Source organism: Enhydra lutris, unplaced genomic scaffold (assembly GCF_002288905.1).
Source record: "Enhydra lutris kenyoni isolate GAN:26980312 unplaced genomic scaffold, ASM228890v2 scaffoldscaffold96, whole genome shotgun sequence".
NCBI classification, from domain to species: domain Eukaryota; kingdom Metazoa; phylum Chordata; class Mammalia; order Carnivora; family Mustelidae; genus Enhydra; species Enhydra lutris.
Genome location: NW_019154180.1, coordinates 1196727 through 1212269, shown reverse-complemented (window position 1 = coordinate 1212269; position 15543 = coordinate 1196727).

Here is a 15543-nt window from a genome sequence, read left to right as displayed (position 1 = left end):
GTTTTAATTCATTTTTTCTCTAATGACTAATGCTGTTGAGCTTCTTTCATGTGCTTATTTGAAATTCTTACTTCCTCTTTGGTGAAGTGTCAGTTCAAATCTTTGTCCATGTTGTAATTAGACTGTTTGCTTACTGGTGAGCTACATTAATTTCCTAGGGTTCCTGTAACAAATTAACACACATTTAACAGCTCAAAACAACCAAAATAAATTCTCTAACAGTTCTGGAAGGCAGAAGTCCAAACCGAGTCTTATGTGTGTCAAAGTGTCAGCAGAGTTGGTTCCTTCTGGGGCCTCCAAGGGAGAATCTGTTCTTGCCTCTTCCAGCTTCTGGTGGCTGCTGATAATTCCATGGCCTTATTGCTCCAGTCTGTGCCTCTGTGGTCCCATTGCCTTCTCCTTTTCTGTAGTCATATCTCCTCCTGCCTGCTTCTTATCAGGACACTTGTGATGACATTTAGGGTCCATCAGATAGTCCAGGATAATTTCTCCATCTCGAGATTCTTAACTTCATCACATTAGCAAAGTCCCTTTTTGTCACAGTAGGTAACATCCATAGGCTCCAGGGGTTAGGACCTGAATGACTTTGGGGAACAGCGTTCAGCCTACCATACAAGCTTAGAGACTTCTTCAGATTCTGATTCACTGTCTTTTATTAGATATGTGCTTCGCAAATATTTTTTCCCTGCCTGCGGCTCATCTCTACATTTTCTCAACAGATCTCTTGAAGAACACAATTTTATAATTTTTGTTTTGATGGAGTCCAATTTATAAATGTCATCAATTTTTTTTCTATTATGGCTTATACTTTGTTTATCCTCTCAAAATGATCTTTGCATAAGCCAAGGTCATGAAGATTTTCTCTTATGTTTACTTCCAGAAATTTTATAGTTTTAGGTTTTACATTTACGCCATTGAACGATTTTCAGTTAGTTTTTTGTAAGTGGTACAAGACATAGGTCCAAATTCATTACTTTGCATGTGAATGGTCAATTGTTCCAGGACCATTTGGTAAAAAAAAACTATTCTTTCTCCTTTGAATTGCCTTTGTACCTTGTCAAAAACCAGTTATATTCAGTTGATCTACGTGTTGGGTCTTTCACCATACCACCTTGTCTTGATTACCATAGTTTTATAATAAATCTTGAAATTTAACAGTATGAATACTCCAACTCTGTTCTTTTTTTGAAATCATACTTTTGCTATTTTTTTGCTACTACATAGAAACACAATTGACTTTTTGTATATTGGCCTTGTATTCTGTTCCAGTAGCTTTTCTGTCGATTTCTTGGGATTCTCTACATACACAATCATGTTGCCTGTGAATATAAACGGCTTTATTTTCTCCATTCCAATCTGAAGCCTCCTATATCTTGTCCTTGCCTTACTGCATCAACCAAGGCCTTGGATATGATGTTGAGTACGAGTGATGACATCATCACATTCTTATACTCCAAATCTTATTGGGGAAGCATTTGGTCTTTCACTGTTAATTATGATGTTAGGGATGTACTGTTTGGGTTTTGCTGTTGTTGTTGTTGTTGTTGCTATTGTAGATGTCCTTTTCAAGAAGAGAAAATCCCCTTTTATTCCTAGTTTGCTGAGAGTTTTATTACAAATGGATGTGTAATCATGTGATTTTTGCTTCTTTAGACCGTTAGTGTGATGGATTACATTGATTTCTTTTTGAATGTTGAACCAACTTTGCATTGCCAGAGTAAACATCACTTGTTTTTTTATATATTATTTGATCCATTTGCTAATGTTGTTGAAGATTTTCACATTCTGTTCATAAGACATATTGGCTTTTAGTTTACTTTAGTTTTTTTCTTATACAGTGTTGTCTGGATTTGGTGTTGGAGTAATGCTGGTATCATATAATGCTTTAAGAAGTATCCCCTTGTCTTCTCTTTCCTGGAATAGTTTTTGTAGAATTAGTATTACATATTCCTTAAATGTTTGGTAGAAGGTGAAAGTGAATTCATGTGCTTGAATTTGTGGGAAGATTTTAACTCAATTCCCTTCAATTCACTTAGTAGGTGTAGAGTTTCCTGATTGTGTCTTTTCAACTTCTGTTTCATTGAAGTTGTGAAATTTATGGGCACAGAGTATGGTTTGTAGTCCCTTATTATCCTGTTAATGTTTATGGTATATTGTTATTGTTAATGGTTGCCTGATAGCACATTATGTAAAGTAACAATTTATTTAACCATTCTGTTGTTGTTGAACTTTTAGGTTACATTTCACCATTATAAATATGCTCAGTATATATGTATATACATCTTTATAGAGATGTCTGATTTCTTTAGATAAATCCAGCAAGCCAACCTTATATTTGTCTGTATTGTGCCATAAAAATTACCCCTAAACTCAGTGGTTTAAAACAACAAACACTTATTTATGTATTTAAAAGATTTTATTTATTTATTTATTTATTTATTTGAGAGAGAGAGAGAGAGAGAGAGAGCACACAAGCAGGAGGACAAGCAAAGGGAGAGAGAGGGAGAAGCAGGCTTCCCACTGAGCATGGAGCCTGACAGACCAGGGGCTTGATCTCAGGACCCCAGGATCATGACCTGAGCTGGAGGCAGATGCTTAACCAACTGAGCCACCCAGGCACCCAAACAACAAACATTTATGGTCTCATAGGTTGTGTAGGTCTGGAATCTAGGTGTGCCTTGACTAGGCCTTCTGGCTTAGAGTCTCTCACAGGGCTACAGTCAAGTGTTGGCTGGAGCTACAGTCATCTCAAGGCTTGACTGGGGGAAGATATGCTTCCCAGCTCACTTACATGATTGTAGGCAGGATTTCATTCCTTCTAGGCCATTGCACAGAGGGCCCCAGCTCCTCACTGGCCAGTCATTGACCAGAGGCTGTCCTCAGTTTCTTGCCACATGAGCATCCCTGTGGGGCAGTTCACAACATAGCAGATGACTTCCTTCAAAGAAACAAGGGACTGAGAGACCAGGAGACAGCCAGCAAGACAGAAGCCACAGGCCTTTTGTACCTACTCTTGGAAGTGGCATCCTGTCACTCATGCCATATTCTATTTATTAGAAATGAGTCACTAAGTCTGGCCCAGATTTAAGGAGAGGGGATTACAAAAGGCCACAGATACAAGGAGGTGAGGTTGTTTAGGGAGCATTTTAGAGCTTGCAAGAGTATGTAGAATCTTTTCATTGTTTCTTATAAAGAACTGTGATTATGGGTTTAATTACAGCTCTTTCTTTCCTGTTCTTCAAATGACTAGTTTTTACAGATAATTTAAAAATAAAATAATGAGTCAATAAAAAATATTTATAATGTATGTGTAGATAAAAAGAATAGTAATTCAGGGGTGCCTGGGTAGCTCAGTCGTTAAGTGTCTGCCTTCAGCTCAGGTCATGATCCCAGCGTCCTGAGTTCGAGCCCCACATTGGGCTCCCTGCTCAGCAGGAAGCCTGCTTCTCCCTCCCCCACCCCCCTGCTTGTGTTCCCTCTCTCTGTCAAATAAATAAATAAATATTTTAAAAAAAAAGAATAGTAATTCAGTGAACACCCATGTAGCTACTACTCAGTTTATTTTTTAAAACATATATCTCTTTCCTTTCCATCTCAGGACTAGCCAATATTCTATTTTTTGGTTTTTGTTTATTATCGCCTTGATTTTATTTAAATAAACACCTATAGTTACTTTAAAACAGCATATTACTGAGTTTTGTTTGTTTTTAAACGTTGTACTGTACTACATGTATTGTTGTGACTTTGCTTTTTTTGCTAGAGATGCTCCTGAGATTCATCTATTTTGTTGAATCTAACTGCATTTATTGTATCTACTAATAGGATCCCATTGTTATACAACTACTATAATTTATTAATGCTTCCTATTAGTAGTAAATATTTGCTATAACCAACATGTGTGTGTCTCCAGGTGCACATGTACACAGGCTTCTCTTGAAGAAAAACATTGCCATTCTGATGGGTATATGTTATAAACTGAATTGTGTATCCCCACCCCATTCCTATGTTAATATCCTAATCCCCAGTACTCACAATGTGACTATTTGGAGATTGGGTCTTTAAAGAGGTAATTAAGGTAAAATGAGGTTATTAGGTGAACCATAATCCAATATGACAGGTAACCGTATAAGTAGAGATTAGGACACAGATAACATTTAAAGACCACCAGGGAGGACACAGTAAGAAAGTGGTCATCTGCAAGCCAAGGAGTGAGGCCTCAAGAGAAGCTGATCCTGCCAGGACCTGGATGTCAAACAAATTTCTGTTGTTAAACTCACCAAGCCTGGGGTATTTTGTTATGGCAGCCCTAGGGAACCAGTGGAGTGTGGGTCTTTTGCTGTGATTGTAATTTGTGTTTATTGAGTTTGAGCATCTTTTCATACGTGTATGGACTATTTGGCTTCCTCCTCTTTGAAATGCCTAGTAATGTCATTTGCCCATTTGTTGTTATTGTTGTTGGGTTATTTGTCTTTTCCCTGTTCTTTTATTGACCACCTTTCTTTATGTACTCCAGACTTGAACCATTTGTCAATGTATGTATTACAACCTATTCCTTCTCCAGTGTGTGGCTTCTCTTTTTACTCTCTTGATTTTTTACTATCCTCACTGGTCTATGCTGGAATATCTTGTGTATTTTTTTAATTTTAATAATATAGTGAATCCATGTGACCCCACTGCCAATCCCAAACTAGAAAATGAGTGATAACTTACATTCACTGATGGCCTCATCACCTATTCCATCCCTCTGCCATTCATTTCCTCAACATAGCTAACACTACATGCCAGGGTTTGTTTTATGCCCTTTATAGGTATTTATTCTTTCAAACTTGACCAAACCCTGTGAATTAGCTACATCTTACACATGAGGCCACAGAAGCATAATGTTAAATTATTTGGCAAGGTCATGCCACATTTGATGACAACACCAGAATTTGAACCTAGGCTGTCTGTTCCTTAGCCCTTTTGCTATATTGCCTATTGTTAATATTGTTAATCCCTATACAAAATGTGGTGTATCTCATTTAACTGCTTTTTAAAATTGGTGTTACCTATTAATGTTTGTCCAAATAACAAACTCTTTAGTTTTGAAGTTTTATTAACTTTATTAAGAAGGCAGCATACCATATGTGGTTAGTTAGTTGAACAGAAGTTTTTTGTCACATATTTTAAATTATCAGTCCATTTCCTTATGGTTTGTACTTTTTTGTATCTTATTCAAGAATTCTTTCTCTACTCCAAGGTTTTAAAGATCTGGTCTTGCATTACCTTCTAAAAATCTATAGCTTTGCCATTCAATTTTGTGATTTAAAAAATTTTTATTTTGAAGTAATTTTAGATTCATAACAATTGGAACAAATATTACGGAGAGTCCCTGTACTCTTCATTTATCTTCCCCAAATGATAATAGTTACCTAGACATAGTAAACAATTATCAAAACAGGGATATTGACATTGTGTGTGTCATACATAGTATCACGGTGTGATACAATTAATGAAACTACAGATCTTATTTAGATTGTACCACTTTTTATGTACAAGCTTTTTAAATTTGGGGGTACAGTTCATGAAATTTTTAAAATTTTATTTATTTTTTTGAGAGAGAGAGAGAGCACGAGCGGGGTAAGGGGCAGAGGAAGAATCAGACTTCCCGCCAAGCAGGAAGCCTAATGCGGGACTCCATCCCGGGGCTCCAGGATCATGACCTGAGCCGAAGGCAGACACTTAATGGACTAAGCCACCCAAGTGCCCACACTATGAAAATTTTACCCCAAGTTTACATTTATGCAACCACTATCACAATCGATATACTCTCTTGAGCCGCCTTCCCCACACCTCTACCCCCTGCAGTTAACCATTGATTTTCATTATGACAGCTCTGTCATTTTGAGAATGTGATATAAATGCGGTCATACAGTATATAACCTTTTAAAACTGGCTTTTCTTTACTCAGCATAATGCCTTTGAAATCCACCCAGTATATATGTGTATCAATAGTTTGTTCATTTTTATTGCTAAGTAGTATTCTGTAGTATGGATATACGACATTTTCTTTATCCATTCACCCACTGAGTGACTTTTGAGTTGTTTCCAGCTTTTGCATGTTACAAAGATCCTATGAACATTCATGAGCAGGTTTATGTGTGAACATAAGGTTTCATTTCTCTGGAATAAATGTGCAAAAGTGGGATTGCTGGATCATATGGTAAGTGTATGTTTAACTTTATAAGAAACTGCAAAAATGTTTTGCAAAGTGGCCATACCTTTCTACATTCCCACCAGCAGTGTAAGAGTATTCTCACAATATTTCATTGATTTACTATTTGTTATTTTTATTTTAGCCATTCTAGTGTGTACTGATGTTTCATTGTGGTTTTGCCTTGTGCTCTCCTAATGACTAATGATAGTAAGCATATTTTCATGTGCTTATTTACCATCTGTATTTCCTCTTTGGTCAAGTGTCAGTTTGAGCCTCTTACCTAACTGAATTCTTTGCTTTCTTACCACTGAGTTTAGAGGATTCTTAAAGATTTTATTTATTTATTTGAAAGACAGAGGTCACAAGTAGGCAGAGAGGCAGGCAGAGAGAGAGAGGAGGAAGCAGGCTCCCCGCCGAGCAGAGGGCCCAATGCGGAGCTCAATGCAGAGCTCGATCCCAGGACCCTGGGATTATGACCTGAACCGAAGGCAGAGGCTTTAACCCACTGAGCCACCCAGGCACCCAAGAATTTTTTATATATTTTGCATACAAGTCCTTTGTCAGAATGGTATTGATGTGCAAATATTTGCTACTAGTCTGTGGCTTCTCTTTTTATTTTCTTATCAGTGTCTTTCACAGAACAAAGATTTATTTTTAATTTTGAAGAAGTCTTCAACTTTTAATGGTTATGCTTTTGATGTTCTGTCTAAAAATCCTAAGGCAAAACAATTCTCTCCTTTTCTTCTAAACATTGTAGAGTTTTATGCTTTACATTTAAACTTATGATCTATACTCAAGGAACTACAGAACACTCATGAAAGAAATTGAAGAAGACACAGAAAGATGGAAAAACATTCCATGCTCATGGATCCGAAGAATAAACATTGTTAAAATGTCTATGCTCCCCAGAACAATCTATACTTTCAACATCATCCTATTCAAAATACCATTGGCATTTTTTGAAGTGCTAGAACAAACAATTCTAAAATTTGTATGGAACCAGAAAAGACCCTGAATTGCCATTGAAATGCTGAAAAAGAAAAACAAAGAAGGGGGCATCACGGTGCCTGATTTCAAGCTCTATTACAAAGCTGTGATCACCGAAACAGCATGGTACTGATACAAAAACAAACACATAGACCAATGGAACAGAGTAGAGACCCCAGAAATGGACCTGCAACTCTATGGTCAAATAATCTTCGACAAAGCAGTAAAAAATATCCAGTAGAAAAAAAGAAAATCTCTTCAATAAATGGTGCTGGGAAAATTGGACAGCTATATACAGAAGGATGAAACTGGACAATTCTTTTACAACACACACAAAGACAAACTCAAAATGGATAAAAGACCTCAATGTGAGACAGGAATCCCTCAAAATCCTAGAGGAGAACATAGCCAGTAAGTTCTTCGACATCAGCCACAGCAACTTCTTTCAAGACACGTCTCCAAAGGCAAAGGAAACAAAACCAAAAATGAACTTTCGGGATTTCATCAAGAAAAAAAGATTCTGCACAGCAAAGGAAATAGTCAACAAAACAAAGAGGCAACCCACAGAATGGAGAAGATACTTACAAATGACACTACAGACAAAGGGCTGATTTCCAAAATCTATAAAGAACTTCTCAAACTCAACACCCAAGACACAGACAATCACGTCAAAAAATGGGCAGAAGACATGAACAGACACTTCTCCAATAAAAACATACAAATGGCTAACAGACACATGAAAAAATGCTCAACATCTCTCAGCATCAAGGAAATACAAATCAAAACTACATTGTGATACCACCTTACACCAGTCAGAATGGCCAAAATCAACAAGACAGTGAACAAGTGTTGGAAAGGATGTGTAGAAAGGTGAAATCTCTTACATTGTTGATGGGAATACAGGTTGGTGCAGCCACTTTGGAAAACAGTGTGGAGATTCCTCAAAAAATTACAAATAGAGCTACCCTATGACCCTGCAATTGCACTACTGGGTATTTACCCCAAAGATACAGATGTAGTGGAAAGAAGGATCATGTGCACCCCAATGTTCATAGCAGCAGTGTCCACAATATCCAAACTGTGGAAAAAGCTGAGATGCCCTTCAACAGACGAATGGATAAAGAAGATTTGGTTCATATATACAATGGAATATTACTCAGCCATCAGAAAAGATGAATACCCAACATTTGCATCAACATGGATGGGACTGGAGGAGATTATGCTGAGTGAAATAAGTCACGCAGAGAAAGTCAATTATCATATGGTTTCACTTACTTGTGGAACATAAGGAATAACATGGAGGATATTAGGAGAAGGAAGGAAAAAGTGAATTGGGGCAAATCAGAGGGGGAGATGAACCATGAGAGACTGGACTCTGAGAAACAAACTGAGGGTTTTAGAGGGGAGGCGGTGGGGAATGGGTGATCCTGGTGGTGGGTATTAAGGAAGGCATGTATTGCATGGAGCGCTGGGTATTATATGCAGACAATGAATCTTGGAACACTACATCAAAGACCAATGACTTACTGTATGGTAAATAACATAATAATAAAAAAAAACACTGATTAAAAAAAATAAACTTATGATTCATTTTGAGTTAATTTTTTAGTAAAGTGGGGCCTGGTGGTTAGGAAAGGGGTAACTCCTTATTCAGATAGGTCAGGATGGCCAATAGGGGTCCACCTTACAGCGTCTGCAACACCTGCTGGGGGAAAAATCATGCCCATTAGTGTTTCCAGGTTATGGACTGTTCTAGCTCCTAGGTTATAAGGCAAAAAACAAACAAAACAAAACAAAACAAAAACAATAACATCCAGAAGATTTACTGCTAGGCCATCCATTCAGTCCTGAGGTCCCTAGTCAGTCCTTCTCTTCCTCTTAGTCTTCTGATAACTATGTATTTTCATGGGTTTTCAATTAAAATTAGTGACAGGAACATGATGAAATGCATTTACTTCATCTGGTGTAGTTGGAGACCTACCTTTAAGTCACATGAAATTTATTTTTGTGTATGGTAAGAGGTAGGGATCCAATTTCATGTTTTCAATACAAATGATCAGTTGCTTCATTACCATTTTGCAAATAATCCACTCCTTCCCTTTCAGTTATTTATAAAGACAGCTACCTGGTAAGGTCAGGCTCCTCACCTTATTCTCCTTCTTTGGAAATGCTTCAATTTTTCTTGGCATTTGTTCTCTCATATAAAGTTTTGAATCCACTTATCAGGTACCAGGAAAAAAAAAAGTGTTGTGATTTTTGTTAGAAAAGAATTGAGGGGTGCCTGGGTGGTTCGGTCAGTTAAGCATCTGACTCTTGATTTCAGCTCAGGTTTTGATCTCAGGGTCATGAGTTCAAGGCCCATGTTGGGCTCTGTGCCCAATTCAAAAGGAAAAAAAAGGAAATGCATTGAATCTGCAGATTAATTTGGAAATGAATGGATATCTTTACACAGTTGAGACTTCCAAACCATGAGTACCGTATATTTCTTAATTTAGGCCTACTTTAATATCCTTGCTTATCTTTTGTTAAATTTATCCCCATTTATTTTACATTTTTGATGCTAGGAAACTCTGAAGAGCCCACTGGAAAATTACTGGTACTAATGAAAGAGATCAGTAAAGTGAATAGACACAGACAAAACATGCAAAAAGCCAAGCTGGCAATATTTACTTGAACACATAATAGAAAAAGGTTCCCCACGCACAATTGTAATATAAAATGTATAAAATATCCAGGAATGAATCTAACCTGAGAGATATAGTTGGCAGTAAACACTTGAAACAAACAAAGGCCACGGAATAATAGCCTTAACATAAATAATAATAATAATGGCCTTAACATAAAACATTATCACTAAGCAACAAGAAAAATACTAGCCTCCCAGGAGGAAAATGGGTAAAAGACTTGAATAATCACACAAGAAGTTATGTAAATTAATAGTAAATATTTTTAAAAGCTCACCTCACTTGCAAAGAAAGAAATTAAAACAATTATACATGTTCCACCCATAAGTCTGGGGGGTATTTCAAAGATTGTTTCTTTGTGGGGTGACAAGGGAACGGAAACATCTGCTTCCTATGGCACTGGTGGGAATATAATAAATGCACGTTTCTGTACATCGACTCTTTTAATTCTAGACATTTGTTCTAAGGAAGTCATCAGACTAGCATGTTTTATTTTCCTCACCTGCAAAATGGGGATAATAGTGCTTTCCTCATAGAATTGTTATGAACGAACATTAATGAGAAAATTCCCTTAGGGATGCTAACCTGTACAATTCTTTGAGGAAACTGGGAAAAGGTGTCCCTACTCTGTGGATAAACTGTGCCTTTCCCAGACAGATGTCCAGGACTTGGCAAGTAGACAGGGCCTTTGTGCAAAAGAAACCTCTAGGTGGATGCAGTCACATGCCAGGGTACTTTGCCTTCAGAATGGAGAGTTAGCTTTGATTTAAGGACCTATTTTGCCCCCTGGCTGGCACCTATGTTCAGTACACCTATACGGTGACCTTGGATTCATGTGGTTTTTAGCAAAGGGCCTAGCATTAAATGATAATTACATATCTTCTATTATTACTTTGTTCAAAGACACTCATAGACTGATATTATAGTGGTGAAAAATTGAAACCCAAATGTCCAATATGGGAATAATTATATTAATTTGGCACCTTCATATGGTGGAGCTGTTTTAATCCATTTTTTTTAAGATTTTATTTATTTATTTGAGTGAGAGAGCGCATGAGAGGGGAGAAGGTCAGAGGGAGAAGCAGACTCCCCATGGAGCTGGGAGGCCAATGCAGGACTTGATCCCAGGACTCCAGGATCATGACCTGAGCTGAAAGCAATTGCTTAACCAACTGAGCCACCCAGGCGCCCCAATCCATGTTTTTGAAGACTATTGAAAAATGTCAGAAAATTCTCAGTAAATATTAAGTTAAAAAATCAAGATCCAAACTGGATGGTGTGGTCCCAATTTTATAAAAATTCTAGTATATTTACATAAATACACACTAAAACTTTTGCAATGGCTTATACTGGTTGGGAGGCTTAGGGCCAATTTTTATTTCATGTTTTACCCTTTCTAATGGTTTTACAACTTGTCTGTGATGTATATATTACTCTTACAAGCAGAAAAAAAACACTTAAGAGGTCTCCTCCCTCCCTGACCTGTCTTCCTGGTCTTGTGGCCCTGGTCCTGTAATTGCTGCCTGGGAGCAGGATGCAATCTGGTTTGTCATCAAGCTCTGAGCCCTTCTGAACCTCCAAGTTTAAGCAAGTTGCCTGTTAACTGCCTAGGCCACTCAAGAGAAGTACTGTGTTTCTTTCAATAAGTCTCGGAGAGGCCTTGGCTGGGACTACTGAACAATCAGGGAAGAGAAGACTGGGTGGAGCATGATCATCCACCTGGGTGTGGGAACCCCCACAGAAGGTGGCCAACGGCAGGTTGCTCTGCAGGGCCACAAGAAGGGACAAAAACGAAATCCTGACCCAAGTGTCTTATGAGGGAGCCAGACATCTCTGTCTTGCTCTTGGCCTGCTTTGCAAAGTGTGGCAGGGAAAAAAGTAGGTAAGATCCATTCATGGAACAATCTATCCCCGTGTCCATGAACACAAGTGGAACACCCTGCCTAGGAGATGAGGGGAGACATGTCTTGGGAAGAACAGATGGCTTGACTGGGGCAGCTGCCCAGACTTGTTAGACCAATTAAGGGAGCTATTTCCCATGATTCGTCAGTAGGTGGGAATAATAGCCAATCTCAAAAGAGAGGATTGAAAATAGTTAGGGAGGAGATCATGCCATTTACAACAACATGGACAGACCTAAAGAAGGTATTACGCTAAGTGAAATAAGTCAGACTGAGAAAGACAACTATCATATGATTTCACTCATAAGTGGAATGCAAAAAAAAAAAAAAACCACCCACGAACGAATAAATAAGCAGCAGATTCAGACCTATATATACAGACCACAAACTACTGGTTGTTAAAGGGGATGGGGAGTGGGGGATGGGCAGAATGAGAGAAGGGGAGAGGGAGATACAGACTTCCAGTTATGGGATGAGTAAGGCATGGGAATAAAAGACATAGCAGAAGGAATATAGTTAATGGTATAGGGACAGATGGGAGCTACACTTGTGCTGAGCATGGCATAATGGATAAACTTGTGGAATAGGTTGTACACCTGAAACTAGTGTAATGTGTGTGAACTATTCTGAAATAAAAAAAGAAAACAGAAACAACTTTTTTTATGGATTCAAACAAAAAAGGTCGAGCCAGCAGGCAATAGAACAATGAGCTTCAGAGGGGACATTGTAGAATCAGAGCAGCTGGTTTCAAATTGCCTCAGACTTGCTAGCTGTGTGATCTTGGGCAAGATACTTAACTTATCTGTGCCTCTGCATTCTCATTTGTGACATGAGGAGAATAATAGAGGCCACTTACCCCTAGAGTAGATATAAAAATGATATGCACTCTTGCTTATGGTAAAGTCTATCCTGGGTAGAAGGGCAAGGGTGGGATGAAGTATCCTCTTCCTCCCCACACCACCCATGGCCAGTTCCCAATGCCCTGGTCTCAGTGCTTACCATTGGAAGCTAAGCATGGGTTTCTCATCACGCATCTGAACTCCGGTGGCTCATAGGCAGACTCCTGGGTGTGGTAGAAAGCCCAGTGGTCTGGAGATCCAAGACCCTGTTTCCAGGTCCAACTCTACCACACACTTGATGTTGCTGCGGTAGTAACAGCTGCAATCTGCTTGTCTCCCAAATGAGGATAATCATCCTGCCCTTTATCCCTCACAGGGCTGCTGTGAGGATCAGATGAGATAATGGAAGGGAAATAATTTCATAAAGGAGGGGTGATTAGTCTATGAAAGGCCTGGTGGATATTTTCGCATAAAAACTACCTCAATTTTGTACTCAAAGGGTGTTCTTTTCTGTATCATCTCTCCTAGAGTGCTTATCTGGGTCTGAATAATTGTGATACCTAGTCACATGGATTTGCAATTATCTCCAGTTGGTTTGCTTTCTTTCTTTAATTGAAAAAGGTGTTTTGTTGTCTTTTCTTCTTCAGAACCACAGCTTTGTTGCATTTACCTTTATTTCTACCCTAAATCTCTCTGTCCATGAAATTACTCAGAGTAGGGGCCTACATTTTCTACCAGGAACCCATCTGGTAAAAGAGGTGGAGGGTTTACTCCACATCTGCCATGGAGACACTAATACCTGCCCTGTGGGCCCACAAATAAAGCTGATGCTCTTTGCCCAGGGCTGCACTGCTCTCTGACTAGGCTGTCACAAGGATGAACTAAGGTGCTGTGGGGGGAATCAGGAAGACAGAAGCTGGTAGAAGCAGGCATTGCACTTCCTCAACCAGAGTGTGGCGCTCTATGCACTTTGTCTAATTTGATTGAATTGTCTTTGGGCCAGTAGTTTTGTTTTGTCTTTTATGTTCTACAGTTTAACTGTCATCTCCTTTAAAAAAAGAAATTACTATGGGGCGCCTGGGTGGCTCAGTTGGTTAAGCGTTGGACTCTTTGTTTCAGCTCAGGTCATGAACTCCGGGTCCTGATCTCAGGGTCTTGAGATCAAGCCCCATATGGGTCTCCACATTCAGCAGTCTGCTTAGGGATTCTCTCTCTCTCCCTCTGCCTCTCCCACTCATATTCTCTCTCTCTCTCTCTCTCTCTCTCTCATAAATAAATAAATAAAATCTTTAAAAGAATTAGTACAGATAGCTTCCTTTGAAGACATTTTTCTTTAGTGAAATCCTGGAGCCAATAGTGTACACTTTCTTTCTGGGCTCCCTTTTCCCAAAGGGGTGCTTACTTTCGTGGAGAATTATGTCTGGCATCATGTGAGTAAAGTGGCTTTAAAAAACACGAAGGTGCCCACTTCCAGGATCATCTGAATGACATATGACGTGGCAAAGATCTTTTGGGTGGGAATTTCCAACAATCTTCACAACCCTGACCTATATGGGCACCGCTGCATAATGGGGGCAATGGCACATGGGAGGCAGAACTGCTTCTGGACTATTCATTTTTGGGGTGGGACTGTCACAAGCACAGAGCCTGTCCCCAAGCAACCACCCTCAGCTGCTACGAGTCATCTGCAACTATTTTAACAAACTGCCTAGTGTTTTAAATTAAATAATTTTGTTGGATTCTGGCTTAGCAGAAAGCAAACAAATAGAATGCTGCTCATTTTTTTATGGGACTTGCTGTCTCAAACCTCAGGCATATTCAATGGTGGCACCTGTTTGATGGAGCTACTTAGACGTTTTATTTAACAAACAACACTTAGAGCACTTATTTTGAGCAGGGACTATTCTGGGTGATTTATAGCCATGAAACTCCCACTGAATCTTAGTAACCATACTTGATGAGAGGTGAATGCCTGCCCTGTCCACTGAGGAGCTTGGCTATCCTTGGTTGGGCAATATCAAGAAACTTATAAGAAAACCTGAGGGTCAGGGTGAGGAAGTCATCAGTAGTAGAACATCTGACTCCAGACTCAATGGACCACGCTGCTGTCCTGGCAGGTGCCAGGAGATCAGCCAGAGGAGCTGCCACAGGGAAGCTTACCTTAACATCCACTGAGATTTGCAGATGGTGGACACATCTATGTCCCACAGAGCATGCCTACGGGAGGTGTCCAGTAAGCGCTTGTGACAGGTGTGGGGGCATTAGCCATTTTCCTAGGTATGGAAGAATTATAAAAGAGAGAAATTTCAAGCTGGAAGGGCCTGTGGAGACCGTTTAATCCACTCCTGCTGCTTATTAATGAGAAGACTGAGGCCTGGCACAGGAACTGAGCTGGGGTGCCTGGAAGGATCAGTTGTTAAGTGTCTGCCTTTGGCTCAGGTCACGATCCCAGAGTTCTGGGGTCAAGCCCTGCATGGGGCTCCCTGCTCAGTGGAAAGCCTGCTTCTCCCTCTCCCAGTCCCCCTGCTTGTGCTCTCTCTGTTGCTGTCTCTCTCTGTGTCAAATAAATAAATAAAATCTTTAAAAGAAAGAGAGAGAGAGAGCTGCCCCGGATGCACTGCTAGTTAGGGGCAGAACTTGTGGTGTCCTTATTCATGCTCAATCCAGAACTCATTGTGGGTACATGTGCTTTCGGTCCTCTGATTGGGCACAGACAAAGGACAGCAGAGGACAGCAATGATGAGTGAGAAAAAGAGTTCAAGGCCTAGGCCTCTTGTAATTACAGTGAACATACCATTTATCTTCCAAACTCATATCCTTTTTAGAACAGAAGGGAGAACTGTTAATGATTACTGGGACACTAGCATAAACGGGTCTGTCCCTAGGAACCAGAGCATATGTTCACCATAATTAAAATTAATAAGACAATAGTAAAA